The sequence below is a fragment of the Pinus tabuliformis genome, chromosome X (assembly GCF_031772625.1).
Source record: "Pinus tabuliformis cultivar Carrire ecotype Pingquan chromosome X, CPIR1, whole genome shotgun sequence".
NCBI lineage: Eukaryota > Viridiplantae > Streptophyta > Pinopsida > Pinales > Pinaceae > Pinus > Pinus tabuliformis.
Window position 1 is genome coordinate 1,080,953,142 of NC_142308.1, and position 9,901 is coordinate 1,080,963,042.

Below are 9,901 nucleotides of genomic sequence, written 5' to 3' on the forward strand. Positions count from 1 at the left end.
GAGGTCCCAAATTATAGTATGAGCCCAAATCCATTGGATGGAGCTCACAAACCAACAAGGAGCCATCCTATGTGTGTGATTGAATGTGGTTCTGTCCATTACCATAATTCCCTACCACCACAAAGGAAAAAAATGCTTCATGAACTACTCATTACATGTTACAAGCGACCTATGAGGACGAGAGGAGTAACAATGCTTTGAATGTTGAGTGCACTGAGAGGAATGAAGCAATGAATGAAATTTGTGCATACTCAGCGGGAATGAATTATAGTTATGGAGTAGTTGCTTCAAGGCTAAGGTGATGTGTTGAAAGTTAAGTGAGGGGGGAGGTGTTTCCATGTCTTCCTCTTATATCAATGGGTGGGATAGCCAGAACGCCTCCCCCCATGTGGCTAGTGCATGTCATCCCATCCGAGGACCAAGCATGATAATCATTGAACCAAATTAACTACATGAAAAAGTAAAAAGCACTCAAAGTAGACTATTAAAAATGCATCATGTATAAAGCACTATATAGCTTGATGGTTTACATAGAGTAGAGGCCCTTGGAAGGCTTAGTCCAAGCATTACTATCATCATCAATGAAATCATGGGCCATTGTCTACATCATAAGGCACACCTCCTTGAAGCCACACCACTTAAAATCAAATTTCTACATTACTAAATCATCGTAATTCTAATTATGAACAAAAACTAGGTCATTGCTCAGAACTACACGAGGACAAACATGGTTAGTATTCTCATGACCTATCATAGATCCTTAATGATGCCCATCAATACTAGAGAGAGGGAGACTCATCTTTAATATGGTTAAGAGTGGAGAAGAATGTGGTGGAAAGTTTTGAGAAAGAAACGTGAGACTCAAACTAGTTAAGACACATTACACTAGATAACCCAACAAATGTCCCCTATCCTAAATCAAGACTTTTCATGTCAACCTCCAACTTTTCGAAATCAAGAAGACAGTATGATTAATGCTATATATATTTCCATAGCTTATCAAGTAAAGTTATAACTTCCATGATGGCTTCATTTGAAGGCAACTCAATATTTAGAATTTCATACAAATTGTGACGAGCAACAACCTAAATGGATGAAGCATGTTAATCATACTACAAAGATTTTGACTAGCCTTAATAAATTCCAACTCGATCTCTCAATAAAAAATCTAGACTACACTTAGTGGAATGCTAGCCCCAAATGATTCTACTTCTAAATTATTAGGTGCTACCCAAGGATCTTGATGAATACCCTATGACTCAATAGGCATGAAGATATCATACAAATAGGAGCCATTTTGGGTGATGTGAATGGTGGAGGTAGGGTAAATGTACCCATTAATAATGAATCCTTGAACATGAACATGCCCATACTGACACTATGCACATGTGGAACCAATAATGTCAATTCTTTAGTGAAGTTGAGAAGTAAAGTTCAAATCAATTGAGAAAATATATAAATATTGAAAAATATATATATATAAAAAGAAAGAGAGATTATCATTTTATTTCTTTCTTAAAAGTAGTAAAACTTTATAATTTAATTATTAATCAATAAAATAAAGATCTCCATCACTTAATTAATATCCATAGATATGAAATGATTCATCACCATTATTAAAAAAAAACTATACTACTTAAAATAAATTATCAATAACTCACAAAGAAACTTAATTAGTATCCATAAATATGAAATAACCCATCACCATTGTTAAAAGAAAACTAGGCTACTTAAAATGAATTCTCAATAATGGATAAAGAGACTCGCACTCAAGGAAAATCACCTTATCTAGAATGACCACTAATGATTTGGTAAAGAATTAGATATTGACTCTTGACAAATGCCTTTAATATTGAGTCCTCATCTTATTTTTAACCTAAAAGGCAATATCCCTTCTGGTCATAGCTAAATCTACCTCCACTGAGATATAAATCTTTTAAACCTCCACTGAGATATAAATCTTTTAATAATATATCTTACTTATGAGTCATGTTGATATTAAAAAATAAGAAACAATTCCATACCTACATTTCCATGGGTTCCACAGTGAAATTAAGTTGATGCATCTCTGCAAAATTTTAATCATATTAAAAGAGTTTAACGCAATAAAATCTACCGTTGACATACTACATCGATAAAGTACAAGCATAAGTGTCCATGGGGTGCAGATTTGCCTTGTTACAATAAGGGATACTAAACACTTTAAATAATCATTTTAAATTTATAATAAGGTTGGTCAACCTTGATCTAAACCCATCTTAAATATTATTGTTCATGCCGTTATAACGTGGATGTTTCGACCAGAGGACTTTGCTTATATAATAAGCGTTAATAAAGTCTACTCTTTAAAAATACATATTATTAAGATAACCCTAAAGTCTACTCTTTAAAAATACATATTATTAAGATATCCCTAAGTAAACGAGGGATCCATAAGTTGACTTGAACACATATTATATCATTTCATGCAAATCTGTAACACAGTTCAACAGGGATATTATTTATCTTTTGCATTTTTATTTATATATGAGCGCATCAGACCTACTTAAATAATGAGGAATTTGTTTGGGTCATTTTCAAATAGATATACGAATATGATGATATGATTTTCTTCTAGATTGTAATATTTCATGCAAATTCTGTAATAGTCCATTGAACAGAAATATTATTTATCTAATAAAGGATTTTTTTTTTTTCAAATAAATATATAAATACTTCGATATGATTGATATGATTTTATTTTGGATTGTAATATTTTTTATTTCAATTGTAATTTTAAATAGAACAATTTAATCATTTAATAATTTTTTTTTTAAAGAATGAATATATATATATATATATATATATATATCATTTATTCATTTCAAATAATCAGACTGGTTATAATTATAAGAAATGTTTGGTCGCTTCAACTTGCCCAGCGGGAACCTAGGTATGTTGGCCACCGAATTGCATTATATGCTATCCAAAATTTAAATAGTCTGAGTTTGTCTACCAAAGCCTTATAGGACTTATAGTCTGGAAACCATCTACTAACCATATAACTATAAACAAAAACATAAATGCTACCCGACATATACATCAAAACAAAATAAAAAATGATAACAGACAAGAACCTTCCACCATCTATTCATCTAATGATTCCACCAGAGCGGAGTCTTTTGCACTCGAGCCTAGTAGTTCCAATTGGGGCAAACAAGGAATGTGGCTCTCAATGTGGCTTATGCGAGCGTTCTGCTACTGGAGCTTGAGTTGAATCAACTCTAGTTCTTTCTGAATCTCGTTGAGACCAGGATCCATATTTGTAGAAATTGTAAGAGAGATGTCATAGCTTTTGAGAAAATGCTTTTCATTAGCTAGAAAAGGTGTACAAATTATTTGTACAGAGTGAGGCGTCCATGGGTATGACCAGGGTCGGGGATTAGACCACTCCAGTCCTCCTTCGGGGGCTCTATCTCAACCTTCTAATTTAATTCTGCCTCCCAAGTCGAAATCAATTTCTTCACCCAGGCTGGAGTCCCCTCGTAATAAGCCTAGACAATGTTTTGCAAGGTATGGGCATCTAATTTTCTACCACGTTGTTGTGAAGGCCTACCAGAAGTCGAACCTCTTTCTTTATCTTTACCAACTTGATTTTTACAGCCACGACCTCCGTGCCCAGAGGCACCAACACCAGGAGGGGACTCCACCATGATGGACGATAGCAGACTGCCCTTCGACAACTTACTCGGACCTACCCTCGCTTGAGACCCAAGACACTGTATAGAGGTCAGAGGGAGAAGCGGCTTATGCAGACCTAGATTAACAACATGACATAAAAGCAACAGACAATCAAAGTTATACTTGGGCCTAAGAGAAGGACCAAAGAACATGGGCATCGCCTTTCTGTACTACACCACACCATGAATCGACAACCCAAACCAATACTTAGAAGAAAATATGAACCAACCCAAAGTGTGAGGCGCCTTCAGAGTTTTAACCACGACCCCCTGCACTCCTTAGCCCAGAGTCCACAGACCCAACTTGACCAAAATGCCTTTACCCTTTCTTTCCACAGAATTATCCAATTGAACATAAACTCAAAATTATGTAGCTCACATGTAGCATGCAGAGTAAACATAGTAATTAAGACCCAGAACCCATGAAACATTCCCATACGAGATAACAGAGTGCCGTAAAAGACGGAGATCGACATAACATGGTCGAGAAAGCCAGTACATGCTATCACATAAACTTTCCAATTCACCATTGTTCCTTTTCCCCTCCACACGCAAGGTGCATAACTAATGTCAACCCCCAACCTAGGGAAAAGGATAAGTATAAGAACATACCAAACCAATTGCGCCATCCCCTTGCAAAGACCAATCGAAATAGAGTTTCCTCCCCATTCTCTAGGCTCCTCGAACTAGAACATTGTTGTCGTAGACCTCCAAAGATACTTGTAGCACCAGATTGAATGTCAGACAGATGGATGCATGTATTCCTCCACTCCCACCACCTAGAGATTTAAGATGCCACCGAACCTCACATTGGGGATCTGCTGGGGGTTGCTACTGTTCATTGCATTAAGGTGATAATTCGTGTGAGGGAGTGGGTGAGGCCACTCATGGGCCCTTTCATTAATTCGATTGAACATGTCTACAATCCCTATGCAGATCTCCAACTGGCTCGCACCGTGGGGGTTATTAGAACATATTTTTAAATATAAAATTTATTTTATTTTTTTAGAAAATCTTTCAATATTTAGTAGTGTAATTATTTAAATTGAATAACTAATAAATACAAATAAGCATCAAAACAATTACCTCATAATATATCTCACAAAAAAAATAAAAATAAATAAATTTGTTTTTAATTATATTATTAGTTATAGAAATAATTGATTATCCCAATAAATATGTCTATTTCAAAATAGGCCTTCAAGAATTTTAATCTAATTGTGCCTATTAGGTATGTAGTATTGATAAGTTATGGTATTGGCCCATGGTATTGTATCAAGTTAAAAATTTATGTAGTAAAGTGAGAGTATTCAATCTCCATGGTTAAGAATATTGCTTAACTTATATGTTGACTATTTTTATAATTTTTATTAATAATAATTTGAAATAAAGTTATAATCTAGTTAATTTTAAGATTTTTTTCTCATTTTGGGCAATGTGAAATGTATTCTGGGATAAGTGTTTCGATGCTTCTTGGTATTTCTAGCCATTTAATTTATATGGATGCACTAGTATATGAGTCAAACATATATAGATTTTAAAAAAAACATGGAACAAGATTATTAACCATGGAGATGCAACCTCACTTTATTCTTAACCGCGTAGTCTAATGAGGCGGAGGAGTTGTCCAAAAAGTTATATAAATTTTGGTTATATTTAGAGAAAATCCTGCAAGTATTTTTGTAAATCCAAGTTATAGTTGTTAAACTTCAAAACTTTAAGTGTTCTAGACGTTTTTGATGGTGCTGAATCCATTTCCACCACTAAAAACACCATTCAAACACTTTGGCTGAATCCATTTCCACCACTAAAAACACCATTCAAACACTTTCTCTACAAGATTTTTTGAATTCTTTTTGCTCGGATTCCAACCACTTTTAGCCGTCCAGGCAATTCCTCTGCCTCGTTAGACGACTCCATTCTTAACTTATGAATAGGGTTTGTTACAATAATATGGGCCAATATCATGGCTTACTATACCACATGCCCAAAAAACCATAACTCGTGGTCTTATATATATGTATTTTGGAAGTTCGCTATTGGTGAGGCTACATCATGGTTATGATCAAAATAACACCTGAATAGGAAAGGGAATTGAATTAGTGACTTAACATTTAGGAGTGCTTTAACATCACACCCTATCTTGACCTATTTTTTTAATTCTAACACTATACATCTTAAAAACTTTCGTCTTTATAAGAACAATACTTTTCACTCACTCTTTTCTAAATTTATTTTGAATTAAAAACCACACTTATCACTTGCCTGCAAAACTTCTATTCCTTTCAAAACTTAAATCTAAAATACTTTTTTAATTCAAAAATTTATTTATCTAAAATCCTTCGCTATAAATACAATAATATTTAAAAAATATGTAAAATCTCATAAAATCAATCGATCCTTTTTAAAACTAACACTATATTACAAATTAACACATTTACATATTCTTTCTTGTTTTCTAGATTTTAAACTTTTAAAAGCAAAAATGAAAATGGAAAATGGTAAACTTTTTTATTCCACTATAATTTCTATTTTCTTTCCTTTTGCCTAGACTCCATCCCCTACTATCCATTCTCTGTTATTGAATGAAAAATCTATGTGTGTAAGCTAGCAAGATAATTTTAAGTAATAAATTAACTATTTATCCAAAATAAACTGGGTAACTATGTCGAGGATTTCATAAACCATGTTAATATAGCATTTATTTTAATTAATTAATTAATTTAATTAAAAGAATAAAAATGATATAACTATTTAAAAGATAATTTCTAACTTTTGATTTATGGATAATACTAAAATATTTAATTGAGATCAAATTCTACTCTTAATAATTAAATTAAAATTTAAAAATTATATTCAAAATAAATATAACTATATAACATGATTATACAAACTCTATGAATTTTATCAAATTTCCTATCAAATTTGAAATAAAATCGATTTAAAAAAATAAAAAACATTTTCTTCACCTTCATACTCACGTGTGAATCCAAAAGGTTCGTGTGCATTTGACTTGGAAATCCGAATAATTTTTGTAAAAAGGTTAGTGCATTTGACTTATGAATCCGAATAATTTGTGCAGAAATTGGACTTAGTGTCGCACATGGCCGATTCCTTCGGCCAATAATTCTTTCTTCAAAATACCGTTCGGTCAGCAGCCACCAGCTCCTTTTCTAGAATGGTCGCTGGTCATTTTCCATACAGGTCATTGGTCAAGCTCTCCATTTTTGGAAACATTTCCTGGTCAATCTTCCCATTTCCGATTATTTTCCATAAAGGTCCCTGGTCAATCTCTCCACTTCTGTAAATTTTCCTTCACTTTGCCATTCTTTTTAGCTTTCCCAAAATTTTACAACGCCAAAGGTGGCCCCATGTATCCGCTGGAGCAGTTGGAAGTTGTAAAAGTGGTTAATTACTCCACAACAATATCCCACATGGAAGGACATTTGGAGATAAGTGCTGTCTCATTTCTATATTACAGAAAAAAAGTCGGAGCTGGCAGCTTCATAATGCCCGCGCAGGTTAACGCAAGGCAGCTTCCACTGTACACCGTTTATTGCCTTATTTTATATCGGTCTTCCGTGAAGTCACTGGCAGGGCTCTTGCAGCGTTTTTTTCGCTCGCACTTGCCAAGCGTTGCGTGCTTGAAAATTGCCCCCCATTCTTCTATATAAGTCAAGTTTTCCATGCACTCGTATAACCAAAACAAGAGCGTCTCTTTCATTCTTCACGCGTTCATCTCATACTCTCTCCTCTCTCTGTGTTTTCTTTACGCTTTGCTTCGAGCACCCACAGGGCTGTCCCTGTTCTATTCCTGACAAAGCTTGGGTTCAAGTTTCTTTAGGCTTTTACTTCGAGCACCTAGAGGGCTGTCCCTGTTCTATTCCTTACAAAGCTCGGGCCCAAGTGGAGTAGTAGTTAGTGTTAGCTATGGAGAATCTGGCAAAGTGCGGGGCGAATTACGCGCCTCTCTCACCTTTGACCTTTCTCCACAGAGCAGCAGTGGTGTATGCAGACCGGCCGTCCATGATCTATGATCAAGGAGGTGTTCGCTTCACATGGGCCGAGACCTCCGAGCGTTGCACACGAGTGGCGTCGTCTCTCGTTAATCGTTTCCAGATACAGAAAGGGGACGTGGTCTCAGTTTTTGCGCCCAATGTTCCTGCTCTTTATGAGGCGCATTTCGCCGTTCCAATGGCCGGTGCTGTTCTCAACACCATCAATACTCGCCTCGACGCCCGCAACGTGGCCACCATTCTTTCCCACTCCCGCGCTAAGCTTTTGCTGGTCGACTACCAATTGCTGCCCCTCGCTAAGGACGCCCTCGCCCTTCTCGAATCGTCTCTCGTCATTCCTCGTTTGATTCTCATACATGATCTCGATGATGGCCTTGCAGCTGCACACATTGCTCAACTGGTTAGTCAAGTTGGGGTTGTAATCAGCAGCACCTACGAAGAACTGGTTCGAGGCGGGGATCCACGTTTCGACTCTGTAAAGCCGGCGGACGAATGGGAGGCGATCGCCCTGAACTACACGTCTGGAACGACATCGGCACCGAAAGGAGTTGTATACAGCCATAGAGGAGCATACCTGAGCTGCATGTCTATGCTCCTTCTGTGGGAAATGGGAAGAGAGCCGGTTTACCTGTGGACGCTTCCCATGTTCCACTGCAATGGCTGGACATTCACTTGGGCCCTCGCAGCCAGAGGCGGAACCAACGTCTGTATTCGCAACACGACTGCGGAAGAGATATACGGAGCCATAAAAAAGCATCATGTCACTCATTTCTGCTGCGCGCCTATTATCTTCAACATCCTCCTCGAACATCCGCAACAGCAGCCCTTGCCCGGAAGAGTTGAAGTTCTCACCGGAGGGGCACCTCCAGCCCCCGCAATTCTGTCTAAGGTTGAAGACATGGGCTTCATCGTAACACATGCTTACGGCCTCACGGAAGCCACCGGTCCCGCTCTCGCCTGCGAGTGGAAGAGCGAATGGGACAATGCTCAACTCTCCCCAGCCCAACGAGGTGCCCTCAAAGGACGTCAAGGAGTTGGCGTGTTGAGCCTCGACCAGATGGACGTAAAGGATCCGGTTACCATGTCGAGCGTGCCAAGGGATGGGCAAACCATGGGCGAAATCATGTTGAGAGGCAGCAGCATAATGAAGGGGTATCTCTACGACGCCCGGGCCACCGCCGAAGCCTTTGCGGGTGGGTGGTTCCACACTGGCGATGTTGGCGTGGTACATCCAGACGGGTACGTGGAGATAAAGGATCGTTCCAAGGACGTGATAATCTCAGGAGGAGAAAACATCAGCAGTGTGGAGGTCGAGTCTGTTCTGTACACTCACCCTCTCGTTTCCGAGGCCGCCGTGGTTGCCAGGCCGCATCCCCGGTGGGGCGAGACGCCCTGCGCCTTTATCAAGACGAAGGATAACGGTGACACTATCATAAAAGAAGAGGAGTTTGTCTCGTTCTGCAGAGGTAAGCTGCCGCACTACATGGTTCCCAAGACTGTGGTATTCATGTCAGATCTTCCCAAGACATCCACAGGCAAAATACAGAAAAACCTGCTGAGAGAAAGGGCCAAAAGTCTCTCCCCGACTTCGACAGCGGGAGCGCCTGCCCGAGCTGTTGGCCGGAGCAAGCCGGCGACATCGAAACAGCAGAATCGGCCACGGGTTGACGACCATGGCGAGCACTACATTGTTGCCCAAGCCCGGCTTTAATTACAGGTCGCTCGCTGGCCACATAGATACATAATTTCGTATGGGCAGTCAATCCCAAGAATAATACAGGCCGCCACTGCGATCAGCCTGAATATTATGCAAGTTTGGCCATGTGAAAGATTTTTTTATAATTAGAATATATGATTATTCCAATGGGCATTCAATACCAAGAATAATACAGTCAGCCACCGCGATCAGCCTGAATATTATTCAATTTGTTATGTGAATATTACTCAGTTGGTCAATGTGAAAGGGTTTTTACATTAGAATATAACAAAAATCATATATAAAATTATGTGGAGTTGGCATTTCATCAAAGCTACCATATGCCTTACATCACATCGTCGTGTGGTCCTGAGATTCGAACACATTGTATTCGGCGATATTAGAAAGACCAGATACTATTTTGACAGGGATTTTATTTTATTTTTTTGTTTGTTTTCAATTCAATATAA

At 38.0% G+C, this 9,901-nt stretch overlaps 1 pseudogene; it reads left to right on the forward strand.

Annotated features, from left to right (window-relative positions):
• The first annotated feature begins 7,432 nt into the window (after window positions 1-7,432).
• On the forward strand, window positions 7,433-9,695 carry LOC149143574 (trans-cinnamate:CoA ligase, peroxisomal pseudogene; annotated as a pseudogene).
• The last annotated feature ends 206 nt before the right edge of the window (window positions 9,696-9,901 follow it).